At 54.7% G+C, this 11,372-nt stretch overlaps 1 long non-coding RNA gene across 6 annotated transcripts; it reads left to right on the top strand.

The window, feature by feature from the left end:
- Positions 1 to 756: 756 nt before the first annotated feature.
- Positions 757 to 11,169, top strand: LOC117309572 (uncharacterized). 6 transcript variants are annotated; one of them, XR_004523915.2, is made up of 5 exons: positions 1,960 to 3,557; positions 4,107 to 4,207; positions 5,928 to 5,999; positions 6,481 to 6,584; positions 7,481 to 11,169. It is a non-coding gene; the product is annotated as an uncharacterized lncRNA (long non-coding RNA). The 6 variants fall into 6 exon arrangements; XR_004523913.2 differs by lacking the exon at positions 1,960 to 3,557 and adding an exon at positions 757 to 1,919 and having other exon boundaries at positions 6,481 to 11,169; XR_012328669.1 differs by having other exon boundaries at positions 1,957 to 3,918; positions 6,481 to 11,169.
- Positions 11,170 to 11,372: the final 203 nt, after the last annotated feature.

Raw genomic sequence — 11,372 nt, 5'->3', positions numbered from 1 at the left:
GGAGAGCACTTGACCAGAGCGAGGGTTCTCCTTCTGGGGGCTGCAGAAAGCTCTGTCTCTGTCTGCACCTGGACTCAGGGTTGGGGACATACGGGAGAATTTGGGTGTCTGGGGGAGACTTGCCTTGGGGGTATGAAATGGGGTTGCAGGTGAGTGACCTTATTCTAGAGGAAGTTTCCCACCGCCTCACCTCTTTCCTGAAAACCCAGGGCATTGCTCTTTGTCCCTGGAACCAGGAGACAATCATCTACACCCTGAAAGGCAGTGGGGACCCCAAGAACAACAGGCTATATTTGGAGGAGATGCCTCCAGAAGCCAGTGTCCTCCCTTCTCTAGGTCCCAGCCTCCTGACAGCGCCCGACCCCAACCCCAATCTATCCGGGCGGCTGATCCTGCCAAAATACGTGGACCCAAGAGAAGGCAGTGACGATCCCTTTGTGGAGCCCCATCGACTCCAGTCCCTCCTGTGCAGCTCCCCACCCCCACCACTCCAGAGCTGCAAACGTGGAAGTGGGGAGTCCCGCCTCCCCCAAACCATCCAAGATTCCATTGCCTCCCCCTGCCCCTCTCCACGCCCTCCCCCAGCTGCTTTTGTGCAACGAAGGCAAAGGAAAAAAAAAAACCAAGAGAACAGAAGGGGAGGGAGCCACGTCGGCTGGCCGGCTGGCCGTGGGCAGCCAGGATGAGCCGTGCGGGTGGGGCAGCAGAGGGAGACTGCAGGGGCTATAATTAAAGGGAAAATATAGAGTTTCCAGAGAGGCAGGGCTGGAGACAGCAATGGAGGGACAGGCCTTCATCAATTATCCCCACCATGTGGCAGCAACTTGCGGCCCAGTATCTGCCCCCGTCTGGTGCCAGCTACTGCAGGGCAGGACTGGGGGCTGAGGGGCTGAGATGGCAGTTCCTGCCCCCTCCAGTGTGGGTCAGGGACAAGGAGCGCCCCCTCCCTAACGGGGGATGTGAGCCCTGCCCCTCAGCGCGGTCACCCCTTTGGAATGGCTGTCTGGGGTGGAGAGTCACAGGCTGGAGGTGAGGGTTGCTGTGACCTGCCCACCTCCCTGCTTGCTGCGTTTCTGCAGCCAGAAGTACTCCCACCTACAGCCCCCTCCCCACACGCTCCCTGTTCAGGCCGTGCTCACTTGACCACCTTAAAGGAGATTAAGACTCAGAGACGTGGATTGGGACGTGCTACATCGTGGGCCTGTGGTTCTGAAGAATGTTTAGGGACCCCTAGGATTGGGGGGTGGGCTTTGTGCGTATGGTGTGCGATAGCCACCACCCCAATGTCCGGTTGCAGACCTCCGTCCCAGGAGTTGTGGGCAGAAGGTTTCCAAGCATCTTTTACACGTGGCATAGAGCTGAGGCCCAGGGCCTCCTCTGCCACTTTTTGACTTGAAACGCTTGGCGGGCGCCCAGCCCCAAGATGTGTCTTTAATTTCTGCAGCATGACAGTGAGAGGAAGAATGTGCTTGGGGTCTCCTCCCAGCCTGGCTGGGCCTCCTTGGCCAGAACTGAGGGCTTGAGACTTGTGGGGGGAGGAAGGAGAGCAGGAGCTGAGGCCGGAGCGGGAGGAGACGCCACCTCATCTTTAGGAAACTCTGAAGCTCTGGCTTCTTGTGGAATGTAAGACTTTGTCTGGCATTTGGAGTGGGGGGAGCAAAAGCCAAAATCTCCTCCCCCCCACCCCCAAGAAATGGTAAAGTCATCAGCACTTAGGGAAAAAAAATTCCTCAAGAAGAAAACCAGAAGGAAGAAAGTGCTGAGCTCTGAGTTCGCTCCTTCTCCAAATTTCCCCAAGTGCCCTCCCTCAATGCGCCTGTGCTCCCCAGCTCCCCCTCCCCCGGAGCCCCTCAAGTCCCGGTCTGGACTGCACGGTGTGGGGTAAAAGAGAAGAGGCAGCCCAGGTGTTGGTGTACCTGGTGAGCAGTTTGATCAGCCCTTTCCAGCTCTCTGGTCCCCCTGCTGAGGTTCCGTGGCCCTCCTTCCCTGATCTGACCCTTCAGAATGCTCTTCCGCCCCAGACTGGTGATAGAGAGAGGGTCCCTGGGAGAGGGGTTGAGGACAGAGAAGGGGAGGGGGTGTAAGAGTGAGGCTGCAGTGAAGAACTTGGTGTCCATATGTCGCCATTCATGGAGCCTGCACGGTTTGTATGAGGACCCCTGCGGGCAGAGCTGGGGACAGACCCCAGGAGTGGGGGGTTCTCTCTTCTTCCTTTTCATTTGCACTTTCTGGGTCTTTTGGTCCTTAGGTTCCAGGCACAGCTTTCAATGCCTCAGCCTCAACCCAACTCCTTTGGCCTGAGATTTCCCTTCCTCTCTTCATCCTTTCCAGGTTTAGAGGGAAGATGATGAATTAAGTTTGTCCGTGTTGAGTGTTAGGTGCCTATGAGACACCCAGTCAGACACATGGAGGGAACCCTTAGGTGTCTGAGTCTGGAGTCCAGAGGAGAGACAAATGTGGGACCCCCGCCTCCATAGGGTGATGGTGTGGACGGAGTTATCTCCCGAGAAAGTATGGAGGGAGGAGATATGAAGGGCTAGAACTGAGCCTTGAGGACCCTCAGGGTTTAAGGGTTGGGAAGGGAAGGAGGAGCCTGCACAGGAGATAGGACAAGAGTGGGAGAAGTAGGAGGGCAAGGAGGAGAGGATTGCGGGTGTCATGTATGCAGGGGGAAGATTGTTCTAGAAGGAGGGAGAGTTATATGTTGCAGAGAGACTTAGTATGATAGGGAGTAAAATGGTCACTGGATTAAGCAACATGGCAGTGATTGGTGCCCTAAGTGTGAGCTGTTTTGGTGGAGTGATGGACGAGGAACCTGGACTGGAGCTGGCTGAGGAGTGAGTGGGAGGCCAGGAAATGGGGTCAGAGTGCAGACAACTCAGGGGAGGAGTTTAGCTCCGAAGGGGAGGAGAGCTTGTAAGATGCCTCATCCTCCCTCCCTCCTTCCTTCTCTTTTTCTTTCTTTTCTTACATTCCCCCACCCCACCCTTGTCTGTCGTTTTGCCCCTGGCCTCCCTCCTCTTTCTTTCTCACGGGACTCTGCTTCTCTCACTGCAGCTCTTTTTCAGGGTGACGTTTTCGATCTTCCTCTTCTCAAATGTCCACATCCAGTCCCTGTCTTCACTTCGTTTTCTTCTAGAGCGAACCTTCAGTCCGTGCTCTTAAAGAGAAAGCTTCATTTCTAGTCCTGCAGATCCCGTCACGTTCTCCGGGACCTCCCAGGCCAAGAGGGGGAAACTGGGGCAGAGGAGCCAGGGAAGGAGCTGGGACAAGCTGGGAGAGAAGGGATGGGGCATGGTCCTTAGGTGGCGTTAGGACTCCCCAGGCCCACTCCAGCCCCACCAGTTTGCAGCCAGGTCCCAACTGAGAATAATGTGCTGGATGGGGATGTCGTCAGGCTTGGGGGCCACAGTCCTAGTGTCCACTCTTGTGATCACAAAGCCCATCTTTCCTGCTGACGTGTGAGCTCCCCAGGCAGGGACCTGTCAAGGTCATCATCAGATCACTGGACCCATTTGCAGTGTCTGAAGGCTGAGTCAATTCTTGTTAAAGGCTGAGTGAGTGAATCAATTGAATTGTTATTTTCCCCTGTCTGGCTTGGTTCACTTCTGCCCTCGTTTTATCCCATCCCCTGCTTCTTTTCTTTTTTCTATTCCTTTATCTCCCCCCACCTTTTAACCTTTTTCCTCTTCACATATGTTTCTTCTTTTTCTTAGTTCTTTTCTTCCTCTCCTCTGCCTCTGTCCCATTGGCCCACCCCTCCACCACACACTCCTTCTCCCTCCCTCTTTTTTCTCTCGTATTCTCTTCTGGCATCTCTGGTGCTCCATCCATTCCTGGGGGGTGGTGGCTGTCTCCTGCGTGCATGGACTCCACCAGAGGAGAGAGCTTCAGCAGTCTAGGAGAGGGGGGATCAAGGTGGGGTAAGGCTTGCATCACCACCGGCTGTCTGGTTGAAGCGTTCAGGGGCTAGATGCAAAGGTTTCTTTGACCCTTGGATTTGAAAAAAAAAAAAAAAGAAGAAGAATGAAGGGGCAGCCTGTGTGGGCCAGAGGCACCTGTCCAAATCCTAATCTGACTTCACCTCACTCCCATCTTCCCACAAGAAATCCTCAGCCACAGATATCTGGTGTCTTTCCTCATCTACATCAGCCACCAGTTCTTCCTCTGGGCAAACCTGGGATTCTGGAGTTTCCTGGATGGGAAGGTGAGCAGGGGTGGATCCCACTTTGCTCAGTTGCACCAGTTCTGGGCAGAGCAGCCCTTTGGACAGAGTCTGGCTTGGACACAGGAAGGATCCAGAATCATTCATTCAGCATCCTCATATGCCAGGCACTTTGCTAGGCACTGGGCACTCAGTGCCTGTTCTCATGGAGCTTATGTCTAGTAGAGACAGACATGAATGAAGTCATGTAAATAAACATGTACTTGCAACTGTAAAGGTTAGGAAGGAAAGGAACACAGAGCTCTGAGTGTCAGGCATCTCAGGCAGGAGGGAGCATGGCGAGTTCTAGATGCTAACAAAATCCGGAGAAGGACAGTGTGGCTGGAGCACAGGAAGCAAAGGCCAGGCGGGCCAAGGAAGCCGTATCAGGAGTTTTAGTCTCTGTCCTTACAGCTTTGGGCCCCACAGAGGGTCTGAAGCAGGGAGGCTCACAATCAGGTCTGCATTTGTCAGAGGTCATCATGGTCACTCAGGGGAGCAGGTACTGAAAGATGGCTGTGATGGCAAGTGGCTACTGCAGGTGCCCAGGTGAGAGGTGATGAGAGTCCGGACCAGGTGGAAGAGGATAAAGATAGAGAAGGGGATGGATTCAAGAGGGGTTTGGGAGGCAGAATTTATAGGCATTGGGATTAGATTGGATGAGGGAGTGTGGAGGTGAAGAGCAGGGATGACTCCTGTTCTTCTGACCAGAGAGACTGAATGGTATGGTATCCTGGAGGAGAGGAGGCCGGACAGGGACCCTGTTTAGGGAAGAAGATCCTGAGATTGGCGCCTACTGCAGACACTCTAGTCAATTCTATTCAGTGAATGGTTACTGCAGACCTCCTGGGGCCAGCCTTGCATTGGGGAGAGCTCTGGGACAACTTCTGCCCTCAGAGGGTGCAGAGTCAGGAAGGGGAATAAAATAAACCCCAAAATGCCTCTCACCCGAGGCAGCACTGGCTGTGTGATTTTGAGTAAGTCACCTCGTTTCTCTAAACCTCATTTCCCAATCTGTGAAATAGGGTAGTGATAAGACCTCCTTATCCAGCAAGGTAAGTGGAAGCCTCCAGAGAGCTGCAAGGGAGGACGAGGATGCCAATGGGAGACAAGGGAGGTTTTCTGGAGGAGTGTGTGCTTTTGAGCTGGGCCTGGGAGGGTTTGAAATGCAAGGTTGGAATGGGAGGGAAGGCATCCCCAAACCTGGGAAGGCTGACACACACACACACACACACACACACATACAGAGACAGAGAGAACGCACCTGGGGCAGAGGAGATGTGGAAGAGAAGGCTATAAGAGATAGGCTGGGGCCAACTTCTAGAGGCTTGGAATTCAAGGAGAGAAATTCATAATCAATTTGGGGGCCATAGAGAGCCAGTTACTGCTTTTGAGTAAGGTATGGTAGTGAGCCTTTTGCCAAGGACTTGTCCAGAGAACCTACACCTTGACAGCAGACGAACTCAAGTTAGAAGGCTGGGGCCCGTGGGAGGAGGAGGAGGTACAAGATAAGTGAGTGAGATTTGTGGATCTCGGCTCAACAAGAAAATACGGCTTGGGCACAGGCAAAGAGGTAGACCAGATGACCCCTCCAAAGTTGGTGTTCAACTTCCACTAGATCCAGAACCTTATAGTTTCAAGGTGGGAATATCATAGAACAATAGATGTTCAGTTGGAAGGAAGCTTTGAGCTTATTCTGCCCTGTCCTCCCTTCTTTGCACAGAGGAGAAAACCAAGGCCCAGAGAAGGGAAGTGACTTACTTAAAGTCACACAGTTGAGATTCAGGGATTAGAGGTAAGATCTCTGCTGTACTTCAAGAAGGCGGTGGGGGGGGGGGGAGGGAAGCACGGGGGGCAGGAGCTGGAGGGGCCAGGGAAGCAGCTGGGGTTGGGGGGTAGGTTAACATGATACAGGGATATGATACAGGGATCCCACCCAGACCTGGAGTGGGGGGGCAGGGCAAGAGAATTGCTCCCCAACTCTACACAGAGCCATGTGGCTAGAGGGGGAAGGGAGCATGGTGGGCAGGGTGGAACTGCCACATGGAAGATGCTTGATGTGAACCATCTGGCCTGGGCGGAGTGTGGGCTGCAGAGAGGGGAGGAGCAGCAGACGGGAAAGAGGCTATGGTGGGCGGGTGGACGGCGGGTTGGGTCTGGGAGTGGCCTGGCCCAGAGGCCCCTACCTTCCAGACTGCTGCAGCCCAGATGCCTTCACAGCCACGGCCTGGCCTGTCCAACCCGCTGACCTCATTCCCAGCTCCTCTCCCTCGCAGGCCCCCCTCTGCCTGCCACGTAGACTGAAGTCTTCAGCTGCATCTTCTGCCGGGGAGAGGAAGAGCAGAAGGACACAGGCCCCTTGAGCCCAGAACTCTGCCACGTCAGGCAGACCTGGGGAAGCAGTGGTGTTCCCTGTGTCCCCAGACCACTCTGGGCCTCAGTTTCCCCTCCCAAACAAGAGGCCCGTAATTGGAGGGGGGCATGACGGTGAAGCAAGTTGGAGCGGGCAAGAAGCCAGGGAGGCCACTGAAGCCACCCCCCTGCTTCCTCAGGACTGGAGGCATCATTCTCAGACCCAGGAAGGGATGGCGCAGGACATGCTCCTCTTCTCAGACGGTTCTCGAGAAAGGGAGTTTCCTGAAGGCCGGGCGGGGGCGTCTTCTGTTCTGTGGAGCCTTCATCGCTCCTGCTTGTAGAGAGTGGGATTTATGGCCAGGATGGCAGTGGAGAGGCACCTTGTCTCCCTTCCCTCAGGCACCTCTCAGTGACCTTTCCTTCAATCCTGGCTCCAGGCTGCAGCCTCTCCGGGGCTCTGCCTCTTGACCTCCCGCCTTCCCCTCGCCTCCCGGCCCCCCAGGTCCTGGGTCCTCTCCAGCTGCCCCAGCTGAGCAGGGGGCTGTCCCGCTGCGGCTGCCTCTCCCCAAGGCGTTCCGGGCCTGTGAGTCATCGGGAGTGCCTGCTCTGGCTGTAGCGTCTCCTCGCCGGCGTGGACCCTTTTTCCCATCCTCCCCCCAAACGAAGGGCAGAGGGAGCCCCTCCCAGGCAGGGGGCTCTGGAGGAGGGGGAGGGAGGCCCTGTGCAAGACAGCAATGAGGCCCTGCTCCGCCAGTGCTGGGAGGAAAGGCTTAAAGGACTCCCCCAGACGCCACCTCACACGTCACACACAGATCGAATTTCTTGTCCTTTCTCCCATTTCCCAGGTGGGGAAACAGGAGGGGCAGGTAGGGGAAGGCCAGGACTTTGGTGGGCTCGGGCTAATCCTCTCCTCCGTTTTAGGGCTCCACTTTGCCAAGCTGGGAAGCCCCCCAAGCTCTCTCTGGAAGGCCCTCCCCACATTGGAGGCTGGGTCTGGCAAGAGAGCAAGAGAGAGGCCGCGGCCGCTGCCGAGGGCCCCAAGGACGACAGGGCCCAGCTGAGCTGGGGAGTCCGCGTCTGCAGGAAAGGAGGGGGCCGGCGCCTGGACCCTTCCCACAGGGCGCCCGCACCCTGCAAAGCTGCCTCCGGCCCCCTCCTCCCCTCCTTCTTCTCCTGGGCAGCCCTGTCTTGCCTCCTTCTCCAGCCTGAAGAAACAACTGGGGGTGGAGAGGAGCTGGAGGGGAAGGGCTGGAGTTAGAAAAGTTTCCAATCCTCTCCTTTCGAATGTGTCTGCTGCCCCCCACCTTCCTCCATCTCCCTCTCAGCCCTGGATTCGTTGTCTAGAGACCAGGGTCTAGGACCGGACTTGCCTAGTGACTTTGGGCCTTTTTTCACTTCCCGCCGCTGAGTCTCAGTTTCCTCATCTGTAAAATCGGAGCCTGGACTGAAAAAGTCCCTGCTGGTGAGGTTGGTCTACGGTTCTCTTCCCAGTCAGACACTCACACATGCACTCACCTGTACCCTCCAACTCACGTGGTCTCTCTCACACACACCCATTCGCACACTCAGATACACTCCCCTTTGCACGTGCACATGGCCTCCTGCTTACTTTGGGCGCAGCAGTCCCCTGCATCTCTGACAGCCGCTTTCTTCCCTCACTCCCATCACACCGCCCCGGCCTTCCTGCCCCTTTGCACTCTCTCCTCCTGATGTCACTGGCAGGGCAAAGGCAGGAAGGAGCAGTGAGATATGAGATTTGAACCTCAGAATGTCAGACCTCTGACCCTGCCAAAGACCACTCCCACCACCCCCTCAGGTCCCTTGGCTGTTCTGAGGTTCCGTGGGAGGGGGGATGAGAAGGGAGAGGAGTGGAGAGAGGCTCCTTCTTCTCCTGCCCTGCGCCGCCCCCCCCCCCCGCCCCCGCCCCGGAGCTGAACTTCATAAACTTTCACTTTCCAAAATGTCTGTCCCTCCTGGGGCCTCCCTGGAAGCGTGATTATTTTCGCAGCTTGCACTGGCCATGTTGCCCCAGGTTGCACCCTTCTAGGAACTCCTGCCTGAGGGAGACTGGTCAGAGCTTGGAAAGGACTGTTCCAGGGGATGAGCTATCTGTTGGCCAGGAAAGGCGTGGGAATCGTGCAGCAGAGCACAGCCCTCAGGCCCAGCTCGACTTGGGAATAACAGCAAAGTCTGTCCCAGGCTACGCCATAAGCGCACGTTTGAACTAATGTTCTGCTCACAAAACCCTCGGAGGTGGGTGCTATTATTGTCTCCAATTTCGGGAGAGGAAAGAGAGGCACAGAGAGGCTAAGTCAGTTGCCTGAAGTCACAAAGCCAGGACGTGGCTGAGCTGGGATTCAGACTCGGGCAGCCTGGCTCCAGAGCTCACCGGCTTAACCTTCTCGACAGGTCCTAGAGACCCAGGATGGATGCCAAGGGGCACTCCCCACAGTGTGAAGAAGTGGCTATTTGCACAAACACATATACTTCATCTGTGTGCATGTAGGCTAAAAATCATAGCATCACATGGCTGGAAATGGACCACAGGCACCAGCTGGAAAGGACTCTAGAGATGCCATCTCCCTCCCTCTGCCGAGGAACTATTGTGAGCTGACAGCACCGCACACGTCATCCCATCTAACCCTCACAACAGCTCTGGGAGGTCAGTCTTAATACCTCTATTAAGACGGAGGACCTGAGACCCAGAAGCGTCAAGGCATTGCCCCAAACCCCCTTCCTAAAGCTCAGAGGGACCCACGTGCTCCAACAGCCTGATCAGTCTTCTTTTTGTCACCTTCCGTGTCCCTTACTTGCAAATCAACACAGCCACTAGACCACGTACAACACCAGGAAGAATTACAGTCCTCAGTCGTGTCTCAAGAGGCCCTGACAACCCCCCAAGGAAGGTTTTATACCCATCCTGTAGGTGAGGGGAAGCCCCTTGCTGGGGACCCCCAGCGAGGAAGTGGGGAAGCTGTGACTCTGGCCACAGAGTGAGCCCTCTTCGCATCGCACTACACTACCCGCCTCCCACACTGTCCCCCAGCCCAGAAGCAACCCCCCAAACACACCACATCCCCACCGAGCACACACACGTGCATGTAATAGACACAGAAAAATGCTACCCGTGGTGCACCCCCATGATACAGGCTAAGAGTTACCTGGCATTTTCTGTACGCCAGATAGGAGCTCACTGAATGCCTCCAACAATCCTATGATGTAGGTTCTGTTAACATCCTTATCCTCATTTACAGATGAGGAAACTGAGGCTCAGAGAGGTCAAGTAACTTGCTGAGGATCACACAGGTAGGCAGCTGCAGAAGAGATTTGAATCCAGGCTCTCAGCGCTATGCTATAGCCCATCCCCTATACTGACTGGGTACTACCCATTCAGTCAGTCAGCAGCCACTACTGAGAGACCTGTTGGGCCCAGCACTGTGCCAGGCCCTAGGCACACAGAGGTGAACAAAGTCCAGGTCCGCCTGGCCTCACCCACCTGCTCCTGCCAGTACTACATGGTAGATGGGGGCTATGTCCACTCTCGCTCTCCTTCCTTCCCAGACAGCGTCCCCCGCAGTGACCTAGGACATGTGAATCTTGGTCCTGGTTTGCATCTGACACCTAGTGAGGTGATGCCAAAGCCTGGATGGGAGCTCAGAGACAGGAAGATGGAAATGGAGTAGGCCAGCGGGGCGCCGGGGCTCGGGGAGGGGGCAGGGCCGAGGGTAGGGACGTCTCTGCTTCTATCTATTCTGTATCTCTCTAGCTCAGGCCTTCTCCTGGCATCTCTGGCTGATTCTCTCCATATCCGTCTCTCTGTGTGTACCTTTCTGTCTCCTGTCTTTCCCTGTCCCTTCACTGCTTGTCAGCTGCTATCAGCCGCTGTGGAGACAATGGATAAGGGACTTGGGCACCCATCATCAGAGTGGACATCCATGTCTGAGCCGGGCCCACTTCCAGGGCACCCGTCAGCTCTGTCCCAGGACCCTTCTTAGTGGTCTTCTCTCTGCAAAGGACCACAGTCCTCTTTTTCTCAAGCCTTCTAGGCTCTTCCTGTCCATTGTCCGAAGACCAGTCTTGATATCACCAGTCTGCATGTCTAAGATGTGACCTGCCTCCCTCTTCTCCCTGGGGGAGAAAGCAGTATCCCTCCCATTAAAGGTAGGAGTACGTCTCCTTGTTCAGACTTAGGGCTCCCTGAGGACAGGGACTGTGTCTCTCCACAAGATTGGGGTTCCTTGAGGATATAACCTGTGTTTTCCCCATCAGTGGTCCATAGGTGTTAGAGGTCTCCAAGGAAGAAAGGATGGAATTATTTTACTCATAAATTTGAATTGCAAAATTAAGATTTTCACTGCAATCCCATTATGTTCTTAGTAACTGTCACATTCTTCAACACTGTACACGATACAAGGTTTGAATCCGGTTGATCAATCTTGGCAGTTTGTCTCAGGCAATATGTTTTTAATACCCTTTATGGGTTTTTGGTTATGAATTTGTGATGTGTAGTGTCCTCAACTCAAATAAGTTAGCGGTTCAAAAGTGGCTTATTCAGTCACATAGCACAGGGAGATCAACTCGGTGCTTTGTGTCCACCTAGAGGGGTGGGATAGGGAGGGTGGGAGGGAGGGAGACGCAAGAGGGAAGAGATATGGGAACATATGTATATGTATAACTGATTCACTTTGTTATAAAGCAGAAACTAACACACCATTGTAAAGCAATTATACTCCAATAAAGATGTAAAAAAAAAAAGTGGCTTATTGAAGCTGAAGAAAAGTGATGAAAATAGTAACCCAAATACTACAACTGA

The sequence above is a fragment of the Tursiops truncatus genome, chromosome 20 (assembly GCF_011762595.2).
Source record: "Tursiops truncatus isolate mTurTru1 chromosome 20, mTurTru1.mat.Y, whole genome shotgun sequence".
In the NCBI taxonomy this organism is placed as follows: domain Eukaryota; kingdom Metazoa; phylum Chordata; class Mammalia; order Artiodactyla; family Delphinidae; genus Tursiops; species Tursiops truncatus.
The sequence above is the reverse complement of the archived record's forward strand: the minus strand, read 5'-3'. Positions and strand labels throughout refer to the sequence as shown.